Source organism: Agelaius phoeniceus, chromosome 1 (assembly GCF_051311805.1).
Source record: "Agelaius phoeniceus isolate bAgePho1 chromosome 1, bAgePho1.hap1, whole genome shotgun sequence".
NCBI lineage: Eukaryota > Metazoa > Chordata > Aves > Passeriformes > Icteridae > Agelaius > Agelaius phoeniceus.
In genome coordinates this window covers 28,366,536-28,384,421 of record NC_135265.1, presented here as the reverse complement: position 1 = coordinate 28,384,421, position 17,886 = coordinate 28,366,536, and the positions used below count along the sequence as shown (strand labels likewise).

At 36.6% G+C, this 17,886-nt stretch overlaps 1 protein-coding gene across 1 annotated transcript in view; it reads left to right on the top strand.

Annotated features, from left to right (window-relative positions):
* Window positions 1-9,340: 9,340 nt before the first annotated feature.
* THSD7A (thrombospondin type 1 domain containing 7A) overlaps window positions 9,341-17,886 on the top strand; it is a 254,195-nt gene continuing 245,649 nt past the window's right edge. Inside the window, exon 1 of the mRNA XM_077175422.1 lies at window positions 9,341-9,410. The gene's annotated coding sequence lies outside the window, so the exon portion shown is untranslated. The remainder of the gene's footprint in view (window positions 9,411-17,886) is intronic.

Sequence of the window (17,886 nt, the reverse complement as noted above, 5' to 3'; positions counted from 1 at the left end):
TGACTATGTAACCTATATAAGATTTGTTTTGTGATAGAAACTTGGGGGAGAAATAAAGGGAATATTCACATCGATTGTCAAGATAAAGTAGCAGTGGGAAAAGCAAAATCTAACTTTATGATGCATGTGTAGAGAGGGTTCTGAAAGATTTGGTAAATATAATAGTATAAACTCACACTTTATGATGAGAGGAAATGTTCTGATCACTCATCTACAAGGAGAAATAACTGAAACTGGGTCAGGTGCTGTAAAGGGCTAATAGGATGGTCTGGTCATAAGGAGATAAGAGGTCCTGATTTGTCTGATCAAGTGAAATGAAAGCTATGTTGGACTCCATGGACTCCAGGACTCCATCTGCAAACTCAGGAGAGCACTAGCAGAAGGGAAACGGAGGCTTTTGGTAAAGAAAATTGCTCTCAAGGGAAAAACTGACTACTGCCCTTGAAAAAATTGTCTTGCAGAAATTTGGAGAACATCCTCCTGTAGGAGCACATGGGTTGTGGAACACCCAGTGGCAGCAGAGAGTGGTTGGGAAGTACTGCAGGAGTTTTGAGATGGAGTTTCTCTATTTTTCCAGAAGGGATTCTATGTGCCCAGGAAGTGTTTGCATTTGGCTCCTGTCCAAGCTTTAAATGTCATGTCATGCCATGCAGCATGCCAGTCCAGCTCTCCTTTCAGGCTGTTTATAATGAAGCTTCAGAAACTCTTCATTGTTTTTTGGGGCTTGCCAATGTTCAATCCCTCTTGAGTGATTGTTCTTCTATGTCAGCTTTAAGCTGCTTGTTGCTCCTTAGCAGGATAAAGCTGCATGGTGTGCAGCCTGCCTTTCTATTCTTGATTCTCTTGTATTTGCTTCAGCAGCCCTCTGGGCTGGCTGAAGTGGGACATAAATCTCTTCTGCTCACTCACTCCTCAGCCTGTACTTAGGTCTGTCTTTTCCTCTGAATGGCTTTATACACTTGTTGGTGTATTTGTTGTTGATTTTTTGGCTTTTGGGACTTTGGCTGGGCCCTCTTAGGGAGTTCTTTTGTTGGGGGAGATTTTTTTTGGAGAGGTTTTGTGTTAGGAAAGAGAAACGTTTTGGATTTTTTTGGGTTTTAGGTTTTTGTTTATTATTATCTTATTTAGAGTTTTGTACATTGTCTATACTAGGCTTGAGTGCACTGGAAAAGTGCTGCAAAAATGGCCAACAATCTTTGTTACAAGGTCTTTTAAAGCTAAACTATCCACTTAAGAACTGACAACTAGATTATTTCCCCTTTTAACTCAATAACTGATCCTCAAAAGCCTGTAATGCAGATTTTTCTACTCAATTACAAAATGCCACTCAAATCCATAAAGAAAGAAGAAGAAGAAGCATGAAGAAGAAACCCAGGATGACAGCCCGTGTCCTCCATCTTGCTTCCATCCACAACATACTAAAAATCCCAAAACCTAAATTTCTCATCTCAGTGATACACCTACACTACTCTCTAAAATCTGTTTCACCCTTTTGTGGATTCTAGTCTATCTTGAAGTTTAGGAAACTTTCTCCATGAATGAGGGTCAAAGTCAGTGCTCCCCTGGGGGTCAGGGCACCCCAGAGCAGACAGAGAAATATTCCCAGTGCCCTGGGTTTCCACTCTTATAAATTTCTTCTGAAAACACATAATATTCAAAATGTTTTCAAATGAGAGCTGTTTTTTAAAGGAATATCAAAAAAAATGGGCAATGTAGATATTTTTAGACATTCTTCTGTCACCCTCACATACCAAGAACAATGAGGAAAGTGAGTGTAGTAGTTTATGGAGCTGAAATTCTGCTAAAAATGAGAGAATTTTAAAATAAAAGTTTAGAAGAGCTTTAGTCTGCTGAATCTTGTTGGCTTTTTTGTCTCTCATTTTGTGTTGTGTGTAAGAGAGTGTAATTTTGCTTTTGTGTGGCATGCCAGCATCTCTGGTGGAACTACTCACATTTCAGATAATAGCACAGGCTTCTTTCTCTTTATCTCTCTGTTGTTCCTTAGAGATGTCTTTTGGATGAATCCATTAGCAACCATAGCAGAGTATGCCTGCTTCAAGTCAGGATGTCAAAGTTTGGCAAATGCTGCTCTGTCCCTTGGAGGGTCCTTAGGTAACCTGTGTGCTTTGGGATCACTTGTTTGTCTGTTTGGGTAGAAACAGGTTTACTTCTAAGGTAATTTTATTTAGTAGAAAGATACTTTACATGAGTAATTTTAAGTAGGTTCCAGCAGGAGAAAGGTAAGTCTGTCTCTCTTCCCTGGCCCAAGACCAGTGGTGGTGGTAGCAGCATGGAAATGGAAGTCTAAAAGTCATCAAACAGCTGAGTTTGAAATAGGAGCATGTTCACCCCAGCCAGAGTGAAAATAGCTGTGAGACCCATATTTATACCACAGTTAGGAAACTTGGATGATTTTTTTCATTATGTTTATGAAATTATTTGCCTCCTCTCTGGCTTTTTGCATCCATAGTCTTGATTATTGTCCACTCTTTTGGTTTTATTTTTATTTAACTTCTCCCTTTTACTTACTATTCACTTTATTCCACCTAGTCTTATGTCTTTTAGTGTGTGCAACTTCAGAGGAAGTGGAAAGCTTAAATTTGAATTTTTAAACAAATGCATCTGCTGGGTGAAAATTCTAAGTGCATAAGGTCTAATAGAATTATATTGAAGTATACATGGGTAACTTACAAGTACTTGGTTTTTAATAATACTTCTGGACAGAAATTTCATGGAGTCTTTAGTATTACTTTAGCTTAAAATTTCAGCTAGGTTGTAAAATTATTGAATTTAAGGTAAATTACCTGAAGGAGGAAATAAACACCTGGTTCTTGCCTCAAGTAATGTACTATATAGGGTCTTTACTACACAAAGATTGAATTGTGGTATCCACCAGAAATGCAGATCGTTCTATTGAAATTGGTCATGTCCCTGGTAGGGGACATTAGTTCTTGCTACATTTTGTAGCAAGAACAAAAAAGACATTAAATGAATTTTAACAACTATTAATTATATCCTATATTTATTGATCTTTCTATTTTTTTTGTGTTTTTCTAAGCTTGATGCTTTTTTTTTTGTTTGTTTGAGGGAAGAGAATAAAAGTGAGAAGCCTACCCCAGATCAGTCAGTAACAATGTTGTTATCATGTTATCTGCTGCTTTAATGCATGTATAGTTTTTATAGTCCTACTTTGAAATTAGCCAATAAATTAAAAAATAAACTAATCAGCAATCTATATTTTAAAAAAATGACCATTATAGAAATATGCCTCTGGGTGCTGTGAATTTTCTTTAAATATGTGCTGGTCAAAGTACTTTGATTCAAAAGGCTTCTCCTGCTTTGCTTTCAGGGGGACCTAAAGTATAAATGCAGTATTTTATATTCCCCCAAGTCATTAAGAGTTCAGTTTTTTCACTGAAGGGAGGTGTATTCTCCCATTGACTTTAATATGTGTAAGACTGGATTCCAGTAGTCCAGTAACTATATAATATGATGGTGTTCCTCCAATTAGATAAATACAAAAAAGATTAATCTTAAAATAATCGAGGACAGATCAAGATGTTTTGAGAAATCCACTACAGTGACAATGTGATTATATGGATTATCAGTTGCATGTAAATCTTACTAAGGATGATGGATAGAAATCCCAGATAGAAACAGTTGTAACAATGCATCTTTTGTGGTCTCTGAAATTAATTTAATAAGTGTTTTGGAGATTGACTAATACACAGATAATGACCTTTTTGTTTAGGTCAGTGCGAAGTCAAATATATCTTGGAGATTAGTATTGATCAGAATAAAGCCAAAATCAATCTTGGATTTTGAGGGTCATTACACTTGGAAATAGGATGCAATACTGCAAATGTTGGGTTGTGGAAGGCTTTTACAGTAATTATGGGAAAATAATCTTTTACAAAGGTGCAGTGTCTAAAAAAGCAGATCAACTGCTAAAAGATTAGTTATTTAAATAAGTAATAAATTCAGTTTATTACTGAATTTCAGTTTTCCTTAATTTGACAGATGATATCCAAAAAAAATTAGTTTTTATAACCATTAAAGTTGGTAATGAAGTTCCCTTTTGCTTCAGTGCTGGAGGGATTTTGCCCTCCCTGTTTGGAAGGCGTAAGCTGGTGTTTAGGAAAAGGTTAACCTGTGTTTGTTTAGAGAGTTGGTTTTGTTTGGTTGATTTTGTTTTTTTGTTTTCTGTTTTGCTTTGTTTTGTTGTTGTTTTTTTTTAAGTGGTAAATTCTTTTCTGTCTTGACTCTTGCCCTTAGCTGTTTTGGTGAAACTTAATTTTCACCAAAACATCGAGGTGAGGGAAGTACAAGTGGAAGATGTAAATTACAATACAATGTACCTTTGGAATATTGCATAGCAAGTATAATCAATTTAAATGAAGGGGAACTAGTGTTGCTTGCTATATCAGAAACCTTTGAACAGAACTTTTTATTTTTGTCTTTAATAGATTTTTTTGTTGATTTTTGTCTGGTATAAAGTCTCTCGCTTCTGTAGCTCATTTAAAAATAACCTGGTGGAAATTTTTAAGGATCTTACCTGAGAGTGTTCAAGAGAAGTGAGTCTGTGAAGATCTGAATTGACTGAAATGCCTATCCTGTATTAAGTGAAATAGTGCAAATGGTATTTTGTAGAAGATTCCTATGTAAAAGATAAAGTTTTCCCCCTTATTTTCAGAACCTGTTAAAAAATGAAGGTTATTTTGTTTATTTTTTTGCACAGAAGTCATCTTCTGATATAACTTTTTCTGCAGAGAGCATTGGATGATGTTCTCCACAATTAATTGCTACAACTGCATTGATATCTGTGATTATACTTTGGGCTGTCACCTAGGCTTATATATTGAAGTTCCAAAAACTATATGCAAGCTGATAGATTATGCTTTATATATTTATAATTATATATATTTATATATATATATATATATATATATATAAATTTATATATATATATATAATATAGATATATTTATTTTAAAATGGATACATATTTCTAATCTTAATGATGTGTTTGAATGCAAATGGAAGTCTCTGTGTCCTTGTGTATGTGCATATTTCAGGGACCAGGTACCACTGCCCTTGAAAATGAAAGCCCTATATAAATGCAAGCTATTGATATTGGAACTGATCTTCAAAGCTGCTCCATTTAAAGATATTTAACTATTAATAATGAGCTACATTACAGGTACATTAGTTCATATTCTGAGAGATCAAAGTGCCAAGATTATAGATGGCAGTTCTCAGGCTGTAAAAGTTCTTTTACCTGAGCAGCTCTTATCAGTGGACTTCTCTTGAATTTCTCATAATAGTTATCCTCAGAGAAAATCTGTGGTGGGTATATTAAGAAATTTGCCTTATTTGTATCTGAAATAAGACTTTGAAATGTATTGCAGAATGCATTACTGCTGAAATGTAATGCAGAAATCTAGAGAGGACTAATATATGCCAGCTTTTGCTGCAATGATATTTGCTTTGGCAGAATCAGCCAAAAAAAGACAACAAATCACTAGAAACCCCTCATAAGTGTTTTTCAGAATAATATTGCTTAATAATCAGAATGAAGCTACCTTTAAAAATATCTCAGAAAATGGGAGTTTTAGTGTAGACATATTGTTCTTCTTACTGAAATATTTTGGATGAAATTTGCAAGATTTTCCAATGGACCTTCCCCCATGGGATAGTGTATGGGTCAGTTTTACTAAGTAGAGAATGTTTGTCCCCAACTGCCCCCCATTCCTCTGGTTCAAGTACTAATAAGAGAAGATAGTAGAATTGAGGTAAAGAATTTTCATTGTTTAGGTTGTCAAAAGAAGGAATTAGTATAGTAATTGTATTATAATAGTAAATTTATATATTCTGATTTTCGATGCTTTGGTTTTCTTTCAATGAAACTAATGGATAGTGATCAGAAAAAACAGTGATTTTTCTGTTGTGCTCAACCTTTATATTAATACTTGTTTACTCTAGCAATTATTAAATAAAACACATAAAGCACTAATTTACCTTGAGCTGACTAGTGAGCCCCAAATGCCTGAGTTCTGCATATCAATCTTTTCCGAGTATGGAATTCAAATGCTAATATATTTAATATGCAAGACCTTTAATGCAGAAAAAATATATATTGAAAAGTGATGCAGCCACCTGATTAATTTATTTAGTTAGTTTTGAAGAGACCACTCAAAATGGGTCAGGCTGGCACTATTTGAGCTGACTTTGAGAAAGTTTGGAGGCAGTAGGTAACTTGACCTATATTTTTGAACTGGGACTTTAGAAACTGGGCTGAAGGAAAAATCTTGTAAACGTCTTTTGATGCATGGAAATATTGAGGTTTGGACACTGACTTAATCTCGTTCCGAAAATTCATATATTAGATGTGCACCTGAGTTAGAGGCTGCTTTATTTCTTCATCTGAGAGTTTTAAGTGAAGTTTATTATAATTTTATCTGTGTAAGAGCAGAGGAGGCTCAAGTTGCATTTAGACAGGCATGTGTCTATTAAAAAGGTATGTCTGAAAAGTGGTTTCTTCTGATTTTCAATGGTTTGTTGCTTTTTCCAGTAGTGGAGTTGAGTACTTTCGCAGTAAAACATTATTTTTCTTTTTAAAAAGATTAAGAATGTTACAGAACTGATACTGTGTTGCAAGGTGCTACTGCTTTGATTGGTGTCACAAATCTCCAATAGTGAGATTTTGATCAGCTCTGCCTCTGGCTGTGTTAATATGCTACAGTTTCTCAGGAAACACATCACAGTCCACATCCTTTGCCTATTGTGCTATTACCTGTTCATCACAGAAGAAACAAATTGTCTGACTTTTGAGTCTGAAAGATTTATGGAAATTTCAGTCTGTTCTTAATTTAATAGACCCCTGTTAATAGCATTAGCAAAAATGTGATGTTGGGGATGCCTGCTAATGATGTGGCTTGGTGTATTGCTTTTTTAATTACTGTTTCTACTTTTCCCAAGTGGAAATATGGCCACCAGAATACAAAAACGTTTGAGAGAAGAGGTATTTACCCTTAGTTACTGCAGCTTTTCTTTTGCTGATCTAAATTGTCCTCTTTTAGTTTTTCCAGATCTTTCAAAATGCCTTACTAAGTCCCAATAGCTCTTATTTGCTAGGATTTCTGCATAAAAGAATGACCTATAATTTGTTTTTCTTATATAGGAGACACCTGTAGTATTCAAATAGATTTACACTTGGGCTTTTTGGCACTGACTACCACTAGTATTCTGATTTAATTCAGTATTTTACATGCTGACTTAGTGAGGCTTTACAAGTTTCCCGTGAGCATGTGCTAGGACCACTTGAAAACTGAGGAAGGTGGGTGTAGAAATCATCCAGCACACAGAAAATGATGGCATGATCTGATCAGCTGATACCCAGGACATTGTAAAACTTTACTCTAGATGAGGTCCTTTTGAACCACTTTTATACTGTCTTTACACCATTTGCAATATGTTAAATCATGCTGCTTTCTAGACAAACATCTTCCAAGTAACAGATTGTAACAAATGTAGTTTTGTGGGTCTGTGTTAGAAGAATGTAGTGGTTTTCAGATAGTTTTGCCTGCCCCATTCAAGTTTTTAGGAGCACTTGGGACTATCACTTTTTTCTTCAGTTTCTAAAAGAAACTTGTCAAGACATGAAGAAAACATCTTAACTCTTTGTCATGATGGCAGCAGATTTGGTGACTTAGCTGCTTAGTGAACTTGCACATTCATTTGAAGGAAACTTATTTGGGGAAAAGAGCAAGTATTTGGCACAGTTTTGCTGCAATCAGCTTTCTAGTGTCAATTCTTTGTATCAGAGTAGGAGTTTTACTCATGGGTAGCAGTGGTATTACATGGCTCCCATCTGAATATTGCAGGGTCTTTGTGTATGCTTGAGGCATAACTTGTCATAAAAGTGCTATTGATGAAACAAAAGCCCTTTCCTGTTTCTTTTTGTCCTTATTGCCAAATAAGAAGTACAGACAATGAAGACTAACAATGCTTACTGAAATAATGTAAAAGAAAAATCAAGCTATTCAACTAAAGTAATTAGAACATTTTTTTGCTTAACTTTTGTGATTTTCTTTTTTTTTTTATACTTTTTTTTCCTGTGTAATACTGTGGTTAGCCCTACAAGCAGTTTCCTAATGTGATATCTTTATATGGACTGAAGCACAGCTTAAACATGGCAGGCAATTGCAATTCAGTGCATGTGGCGTGGGAAGGGTGACTTTGGGTAAAATCAATTTGTGAGGCATTTTAAAAATTAACTTCTGTCATTTTTGTTTGCTTCTTCCTCATGAACAAAGGAGACTTTCTTTTGGAAATATAAATGGAAATGCATGCTAATGAGTAGAAAATTCCTTCATGAACTCCAAAAGAGGGTTACAGTACCAAGAAGAACTGAGATTCTGGTTTCAAGCTTCATCAGCTGAAGGATGCTGTTTGAAAAAAATTCTGCCTCAGGTCACAGCTTAAACATTTATTTAACTAGTCTCATTATAAAGCTTTATAGACTTCCAAGAGAAATTAATAATTCAGAAGGACATCTGTTAGTAAATAATTTAAATAACCATTTTTAAGCTAACAGTCATTAGTTACCTGTGTAATATTTCTGAAGAACAGTTCTCCAGTTGAAAACAATGTGTGGCAGGACTACAAGAAGAGAATAATTTGACAGTCTTCAATATATGAAACACATTCATAGTATTTAATGATTTATGCTTTAGTGCCTTCTATAATCCTCATTTTTAGCATTTGACCTTCAGAGTATATTGTGACAATGAATTGCACAGAACCAAAGCTTCTGTAAAAAAACTGCTACTTGCATTTGAGACTTGTCAGTAATTTTATTAAATGGCCTCTGGTTTGTGAGCCTCAATTTGTCTTTCATACCTTTGATTTTATGGATTTCTGCTCTAGCCACTCTGTGTGCATTTCTCTTTCATGATGAAAGGCACTTTTTCTTAAATCTAAAAGTCACAGTATAATCTTTGAGCATCCATGTTTCTATGCCCTAATGTCTTTTCTAGTTCTTCTCTGTAATGGTGTAAAACAAACAACAACCAGAACTTGTGCTGCCTTCATAAAGTCACAATTAGAGAATTTTTGGTTTGCTATCAAAATCTTTTCCAATTAAATCTCCTCCCATTCTGTCCCATTGCCAAAACAAATAGATTTTTCTCTGCTGCTGGATCAAGGAGGCATTTTCAGATTGCTGTTCTTGATGACTCTAAAATGCCATTTTTATAAGCTGGTATAGAGCCCATCTCTGTTTATATGTGATTGGGGTTTTGTGTGTGTATTTTTGTAATGCATCACTTTATGTTTATAGGAGTGGATTTCAACTTTCCACACTCATGTGAAAGCCTTCTGCAACCTTGATCATTCTGCATTATTAGCAGGTATGTTTTTCCTTCACTACCAATTTTTGAAGAGTTAACTTTTCTTCACTTACATGTGGAAGTGTAAATGTGTCTCTCTACAGATAGATTAATATATTAGATTAATATATTATATTTTAGAGATTATATATCCATATGATATATTTATACTTATGTGATATGTTGTAATGAGTGAATACATTTCCTTTGTAAATGCAATATATCCTTTTATTCCTGTAAAATTTCTGTCTTCTGTTGTGTTCTTTGTGCTACTGTTAGACACACATGCAGTAGAGACTCACAACTGGTCTATTTATGTTGAATAAAACATCATTTTACACAGAAGTGTGTGTATATGCACATCCATGAATTCATGTACTCCCATATTTGTTTTATCATCAATATAAAAGCACAATCATGTTTAATCTTGGCTTTACTGGTAATTTTCATATGTTCTGTTTAATCCTTACGCTGCTAGTTTTGTAAAATTTTCAGAGACAATTCCTAATTTTGTAACCATTTTTTTCTACCGTCAAAATTATATCAGTGTTGCAGGGGAGCTCACCATAGGGCACCCAAATCTAATACTTACACAGAGATGCTTAAAAATAGCAGCTGGCATCAAAACTAATTTTGAATAATCCCACATCTGCAATATGGATTCACCTGGAGGCAGTAATTTTTTTTTGGGAGGGAAGCCCTGGAATATAAAGCTAAATTATTTTTATGAAGTTTAAATTTTGTAAAGCTCTGGCTCTGTGGTTTTATCTTTTGCTGTAGTGGGATGGAGCAATTGTGATTTACAAACTCTTCACTGTAATTTTGCAAGTGTTTGGAAATAGCTGTCTGGTAGAGAAGTTCCACAACTGGAAAACATCACTGAAGCCCAGTCTGCAGAGATCAGTGACATTTCATTCCACCTGTCTCTTGTTGCTCTCTCTCTCTCTCCAATTGCTGTTGTATCTTGGGGAGATTTGGTCAAAGAAAAACCAGAGGTGTTCATACCTTCTCGAAGCTTTCCAGGAGCTGCATGAGGAGCAGCAATATCTGTGTGTGTGCACCCACCACAGGTGCCAGCACTGCCATGGCAGCAGTGCTCCTGGGCAGGGGGTTTGCTCAACACATGGGGGTGTTCTGTGGGGCTTGGGAATCCTCAGCTGGGGGACAGTTCCTGTGTCTGGTGTGCCCTGCACTTACCCAGCAGAGCACCAGGGCTCACTGGCAGCTGTGTGCTGGCCCTGGGCCTGTGGTGAAGGGGAGGCTTAGAGCCAGGTCAGAGCTGCTCACCTGCTGGGGAGGGTTATGATTTCAAGTATTTTGTTGTCTGTGTGCAATAGTAGTGCTGCTTTATGTCACACCTGGAGCCTGTCAGACGCTGAGAGGGCTCCACTGAGGGTGTTCCATGTGGTCACTTCTTGGTGTGTTTGGATGTGCTTCCACACTAGGAATCCATAAGCTCATTTAAAGTATGGCTCTTAGCCCATGGTGGGTAAGGACATCCTTGTTTGTTGTTTTTCTTGCACTTGAGTGTGACAAAGAGCCTCTGTTTGTTGAGCAAACTCAGTAAAGAGTTCAGCTGTGTCTGAACAGTGGTATTAAGGAATATCAGGCTCTCCAAACAACCCAGAAAGGATTATACCAATTTTTTTCCCAGCTGAGAGGCTGTATTAGCAAAATAAGTAAAACTGAAGGAAAACAATTACCTCCTTGCTTAAATAAACTTGGAGAGTTTTTTTAATATGTGTTTGAAATCTGGATGTCACATTTAAATCTAATTCGACCTGGAAAGATGCATGGTGAGATTGAGCCAATGTCTCCCAGTCACCCTTGCACTGCAGTGCTCCCAGCAGAAAGTTGTTGCAATGAAAAGCAGAGTTTGGACGAATTTCTCTTGCTGTTTTGTTTTTAATTTTATTTATTTTGGGTTTTGTGGGTTTTGTTTTGTTTGTTTTTTCTTCAGAGAAGTGCTCCTTAAATAGTGTTTATATGCTGTGACCTCCTGTGTGATATTGATTATAATTTATGTTGAATTAGAGTGCATCTGCATTTAATTTTAAAAAGAATGAGCTGGAAAGCATTGCTTAGGCTTGGAATTGTACTTTGTTTTCATGCTAAGATGTGTTGCTTCTTGTTAGGAGAAGAACCAAATGTTTGCATGTGTCTTGAACTGGTCCCATTTATTGGATATGAGTGCTTTTATCTGAGTTCCAGTTTAAGCAGTGAGGGCAAGGCTTAGTCTGAAGATTTTTGATAACAGTAGGAATTCATGTAGGAATTATCTTTTCTTGATTTAATCTTGCCTGTCAGCCATGAAGAGTTGTGCCCTGTGGTTTGCTGTTTATTAATTAGCTTTTGTCTGGTAAGCACAGGATGGAAAGTTACTCTTGTAGGCAAAGTCAAAACCTCAGAGGGCTGAGGTAGTGCCATTTCTTAGCCCTGGGCTCAGAAGGAGCCAGGATAAGCAAGAAATGTTGCCTGTCTTCTTCTGTGATGCTATTTTCTCTATAACTCCTCATCTGAAGGAAAAATTGCTGGGAAAAGCAGACAAATTCATATGAACTTTTGTTTCTCTCATCCAAGAATCTGATTTATGTGAGAATACTTTTTGTTTGTTGGTGTTAGAAATAACCAAAATAATTAAGACAGAGGATGACTCTGTGAGTGTTTTTCTGTGAGAGATAATTAAAAACTAAACCTGTGATTAAAATTTAGTATTTGTTAAATTATATTCAGTTGATTTGGTAAGAAGAGGAAGGATCTAGCATTTTTATTCCTTTTTTCCTTTTAAGTTAGCAAGTGTTTTCCTGTATGGGTAGGCATTTTTCTGCAAGAGATGGTTGTTTCCTTGCATTATACACCATATCTGCTGAAACAGACTTTTCTGTGTGCTTCTGCTTCTTCTAGCCTTACAAAAATAAATACATTACTTGAAGGTACAAGGTGACACATCCATGGGGTCCTTTCTACATAAGATTAACATCCACCTTCACTTTAAGTCAACCAGAAGTTGGACAGAAAGTGCTGTGCACTTGTTAAACTCTGGATGAGACCTGAACTACTTTCCATTTGTAAATTATTCTTCTTACAGGTTTTTCTCTGGCTTTAATCCAAAATAGGATTAAAACCTGCTGAACTTTAATCCTGTTATAACATTTTGTTACCTCACATGGTTAGCTGACTCCAAGTTACGTATTCTGTGACAAGTTTGCCAAATTTGTCTGTGCCTGGTATCTCTCAGGAGCCAGTGTTATACCACTGGTCCCTCTTCAGCCTCTTGCTGTGAAAAATGTTTCACTTTAAATCATAATGCCTTGATTTTAGCATTTTGGTTGTCCTGTTGCTCGTGGCACTGCAAGAAGTTCCTGATTACTGATGAGCCCTGTGTTGGACAGCCTCGATCTGTTCCAGTGCCGCTCCCCATTGCTGCAGGACAGAGCTGACTGAGGCAGGGACTCTTGCTTCAGCTCCAAGGGGCCAAGCAGTGGCCAGAGCTGCACTTGTGTTCAAGCTCAGTCACCTGAGCAGGGCAGGGACACCTCTGGCAGCTTCTGCACCAGCTGCTGCTCCCAGGCACTCACGAGAGCGAGCTGTGTTGTGTACCCAGCACACAAAGCAGTGCCCAAGGTGTGGCTGTGCTCCCTGCAGCTGCCTCAGGTGGGGACCAGGGCCCTTCAGGGCTGCCTGAGCCCTGTGGCTGGCAGAGATCTCAGTGCCCTTTAATTGGCATCCCATGGCTGCTGCTCATCCCCCGTGCCTGCAGTGCACAGCATGTCCCTCTGCAGTGCCACACTGCTGGCACTCGTCATGCTGACATGGACCCTGTCCCTCTGGGGCTCCTGTCAGCACTGCTGTCCTCAGGACTGGCTTTCAAGACATGGTTATCGGTTTAATTTGCTTAAAATTTGCCATAAGGAGAAATAGGCTATGAGGTCTTTCTTCTGGGAGGAATTTGCACCAGGCAAAACCTGTCACAGAGCATTTGCTGCACACTATCACACACTGTGCTGCTAAGAAAAAGAGCAAGTGAAACTAAAATAGTTTGTGTTGCTGTTAAAATTTCACTCCATGATTCTGTATCTTACATGTGCTTTTAGGAAGACCAGATTCTTTAGGAACCAGGCTGGTTGGTGCTTTAAATCCTGAAATCTCAGGTCTCTGACACCTTTGTCTCTGCTGTAGATTTGTTGTTGCATTAAAATCATGAATTTCAGTGGGGAGTAAGAAGAAAAGTAGCTCTCAGCTTATGGAGAACCTTTCCCACAGAGCAGGAAGCCACAGAGTAGATGGATTTAATATACCAGGGTGAACTTAGTGACCCTGATAAAGACTTCTTCTGAGCCCTTGAAGTCATCTTTAATGATATGATCAGTTTTAGTACTTGGTGGTGGTTATGCAAATTTAGAGACTGAAATAATGCATGTCATAAGATCCAGAGCCACTGTATTGAATACTTTTGACTAGATCTGGCATGAGGTAAAGTTTGCCTACTTGGACTTTCTAGAAGCACTGTTTGTCTGCTATGTGCTGAGAAGAGCTAAGGAGTCTTTGTTTTCCCCTGGAATCTCTTAAATTACTTGTTCTTGAATCAGTGCTGGGGAAAGAGCACTACTTCATAACATGGGGAATATATATTTGTTCTAAATGGCAAATATGTGGTTTTGAAACTGTCTCTTTTTGAAGAATTTTCATCTAATATTTACTGCTCAATGCAAATTTAGTAATTAAAATTTATTTTGTTTGAATGGGCATCACACCAAGAGAGTAACATAAATAACCAGTTATTGGTGTTTCAGAGGAGGATCAGGAGAGAGAGGATGTGTAAGGCTTGGGATTTTTTATTGTTTTCTTCTTTTCTTTTTCTTCTTTTACCATCCATGGTAAAACTGATGGTATGCACCTTAGGCAGGGTGTGTTAAGCTGCCACCTGATCAAACCCTATCACTGTTTTCAGTAAAGCAACTTCATAATTTGCAAATATTATGAATTATTAATAGTAATTACTTTGTGCTCATTTCTGGATTCTGCAAGGATTTGTCACCAAAAAAATCCCAGTACAGCGGTACTCTTTAGCAGTTCCATGTCTGATGCTCTGTTTTATGTTTGTTAACTTGTTTTTCATTAAAAACTCATATTTTATTAAAACAATCAGACAATCTTAAAAGCATTTCAATTATTGGCTGTTGAGATATTGCTTTTTTAAATATAATTGTCTGTATTGTTGACCTTTCTGTGACATTTTCAGAATCAGTGTCACACTGAATACAGATCTGTGGGTCATCTTTCTTTGGTTGTCTGGTTTTGTTTTAAAAGCACCATTAGCTTTGTCATTTTACATTGTTTTACTTTGTAACTATTTGGACCTTCCCTTTGTTAAGGCTACACTGGGGAAATCTGTTTGCATTTTTAATACTTTGGGATGCATGCTTTCTGTTTCTGAAGATCTAAAAATATTGTACAAATGGTCATTATTTAATAAATTTTTAATAACTAGAACGTAATAATCATGATAAAACACTGATACATCATTCTACTTCCTTTATATGTGGGAGACATACTTTGAACTCTTCTGCCTTTTGTCTCCTAAAGGAAACTTTATCAAAAGATAAAAGCTTTTAACTCTGAACACCTTGCCTGGTAACTTAGGTATGCCTTTTATTTGACTGTGAGAGCATCAGCAGAGCATGTAAATTTGTGAAGGATGGTGCTTTCATGACCAGACTAGCCAGGAGAGTTTCAACCATAGCCTTAAGAATTCCAGTTTGGGTGGGATTTTTGTTTGGTTGTTTTTTTTTTTTTTTTTTTTGTCTAATGAAGCTTGATCCAAATAGATTTGTGTTTGTTTAAGTGTAAATTGAGCCACAATTCATCTTTTTCTCAAATCTAACTACGCTGGTAAATTGGGTTGTGTTCAAAACTGGAGTACAGAAAGAGTAATGGTGAAGTGTTTTAGGATCTGCTCTTTGAATTCTCTTTGAGGTGATAAGAACAGACAGCTCCTGGCCCTGAAATCAACACAATTACAGAAAGGATTTTGGTTATGAAGAAATATCACAGTGATAGAAATGTTTCCTTTAGAAAACAGACTGGCTCCTCTTAGTTAAGAGGAGAATTTCTTTAAAACATATAATTTGTTTTAAAAGGGGTAATGTATATTCTGGTCAAGACCCTGTGGATATTTTCATCACATTATCTAAATATTTGGGAATCTTTAGGATTGTTGGAAATACTTTGGATTATTTCATCACATTCCTTTTATGTCTCTTTTTAATGTTTATAAATAAGCATTATAATATTTTAACTTCTTAACTTCTTTAAAGTATGTCCCATGATTTCAAGTACTCTCTCATGAACTTCTAAGGAAATTGTTTTATTGTTAGGGTTTAAACACTGTTCACTACTATTCTTAATCTCTCTCTGTCATTCTTGGGTGGTAATTATTTTACTCAGGGAACTGAGCTTGGGTATTACAACTGAATATTGATACAAGCCCAGTCTAACTTTATTTTCAAATGTTTTTCTTTCCTGTGCTGAATCGTAGTAAAGGGAAATAAATGGGAATCCAAAGGGAAATAAATCCAATAATTTGATGAAAAACAACATGTCAGTTGGTCAGAGCAGGGTGCTGGTAATACCCTATCATCACCAAGTGTTAACTCATCAAGAGTAGGTCCTATGAAATCTCTTATTTGAGAGAGTAATTGAATTATTTGAGTAATATCAATGTCTGTGAAAAATGTAATATAAGAAATTGTTAACCATTTAAATACTTAGACATCACCATCATTTTGAAAAATTTTGTCATTATCTGTGGGACTATGGGTTGTCATGAGAACATTTATTTGATCATATTGGTCTGTAACGGTTTTAGTTTATGAGGAAGCCACAGTGAGCTGTTCATGCAGCAGCACCTGTTGAAATGTTTCACCCCAAGCTTACCAAGTCTGAGATGCAGCACTCTGTGTCTCATGGTAAGCTCTGTCAGAGCAGAGAGAGGATCCTGGGAGGGATCATCCAGAGGAGGCGTTGGGGTCGGTGTGGGTTGGGTTGTGAGGTCCTGGCTGCCTGCGGGGTGCTCCTGACAGGAGCCAGGCAGGAGGCAGCTGCTCCAGAAATGACATCTCTCACACAAACTGCTTTCAGGTGATCCACTGTTGAGATGCCTTTGGATCCCTGGTGGAACTGCTTGGCAGGGCTTTGGGCTTTGTACTTTGAAAACAAAAGCCCTTTCTCTCCAAGGTATAAGTGACAAGTTGGTATTGAGGCAGAGCCTTCAAAAGTGTGTTTTGCTCATCAGCTGTCGGAATGTGCGAGGCTTCCTCCCTTAACAAATGGTAACAAAACAGATAAAAGCCCTTACATGGTGTTTGATAACATCTTTGAAGGTCTCAGGAGGCCTGTTAACAGTTGGTTGTATGTGGGATTGTCTTCCATATAGTCCTTCAACAAAGAAGTTATAAAAATAAATCCTATCAGTTTTTTGGGAAGGAACATGAAAATGAAGGTTGCTAAGAACCCATGAGCAGTCTGTTATAACAAATGAGTGCCAGGAGATGTGGGCTTGCTTCAGGGTCTTTGCTACCACAGAGCATTTTAAGACAAGTGTTATAATTTGATCATAAAAGGAATAAGTTGAAAATTGTATCAGAAATCACAGAGCAGTTGTGGATATTATTTGTGTTTGACTGACAATATACCAGGGAGAGAATGTAATGATACACCCTTCTCATTCAAAGGCTTTATTTTTAGTCTTACTTTCACAGCTGTTTTCATCTCCACCACTGTAAATCATTCATACATCATAAACAATTTAAGCTGTGGTGTTTGTTCCTGAAGTATGAATTGGAGTATAAAATTCACTGGTATCAATTTGTCCCTAGGCCCAAATTCTATTTGACTCTCAAGCTGTCTCCTAAGTAATTAGCAGTATGAAATGATACCTTCCTAGTGATTGAAAGACTTTCAATTTTAGTTTAACTTAGTTTTTATTATTTGATCCTTTAATATGTTCAATCTTTCTCCTTTTGTTGCTTTAAAACAAAGGTGTAACAATCTGGATTGATATGAAATTTTACATGAATTATCATAGTTAATATTGCTGAGTTCTAAGGCTTCCCGTGGTTGCCAAAAAAGTTGAAAGATTGTTATAAGTACAAGCTTTGTCATAAAACCTAAAGCAATGAACAATTCATTTTGACTGCTTAAAAACTAAATAAAATATCCCATTGTAAATTTTGAATTCCCAGTTTGGGACCAGGATATTGAGCCCATTGTTTTCAGACTGGCAATTGTTAAATGCACATCACTAACAAGAATACTACTATTACTTCAGGAATTACACTGTAGCCTATTTTTGTACCTTAACTCTTTTAACTCTTTCCACAAGGGACTCAGAATTTCAATTTTTAGATTTTTGATTTTTTTATAAGTGTCCTCTTACAGGCTGGTTTTATTCCAAGGGCTTACAAAGAGGGGTTTTACTGAATCCTCTTCCATTCCT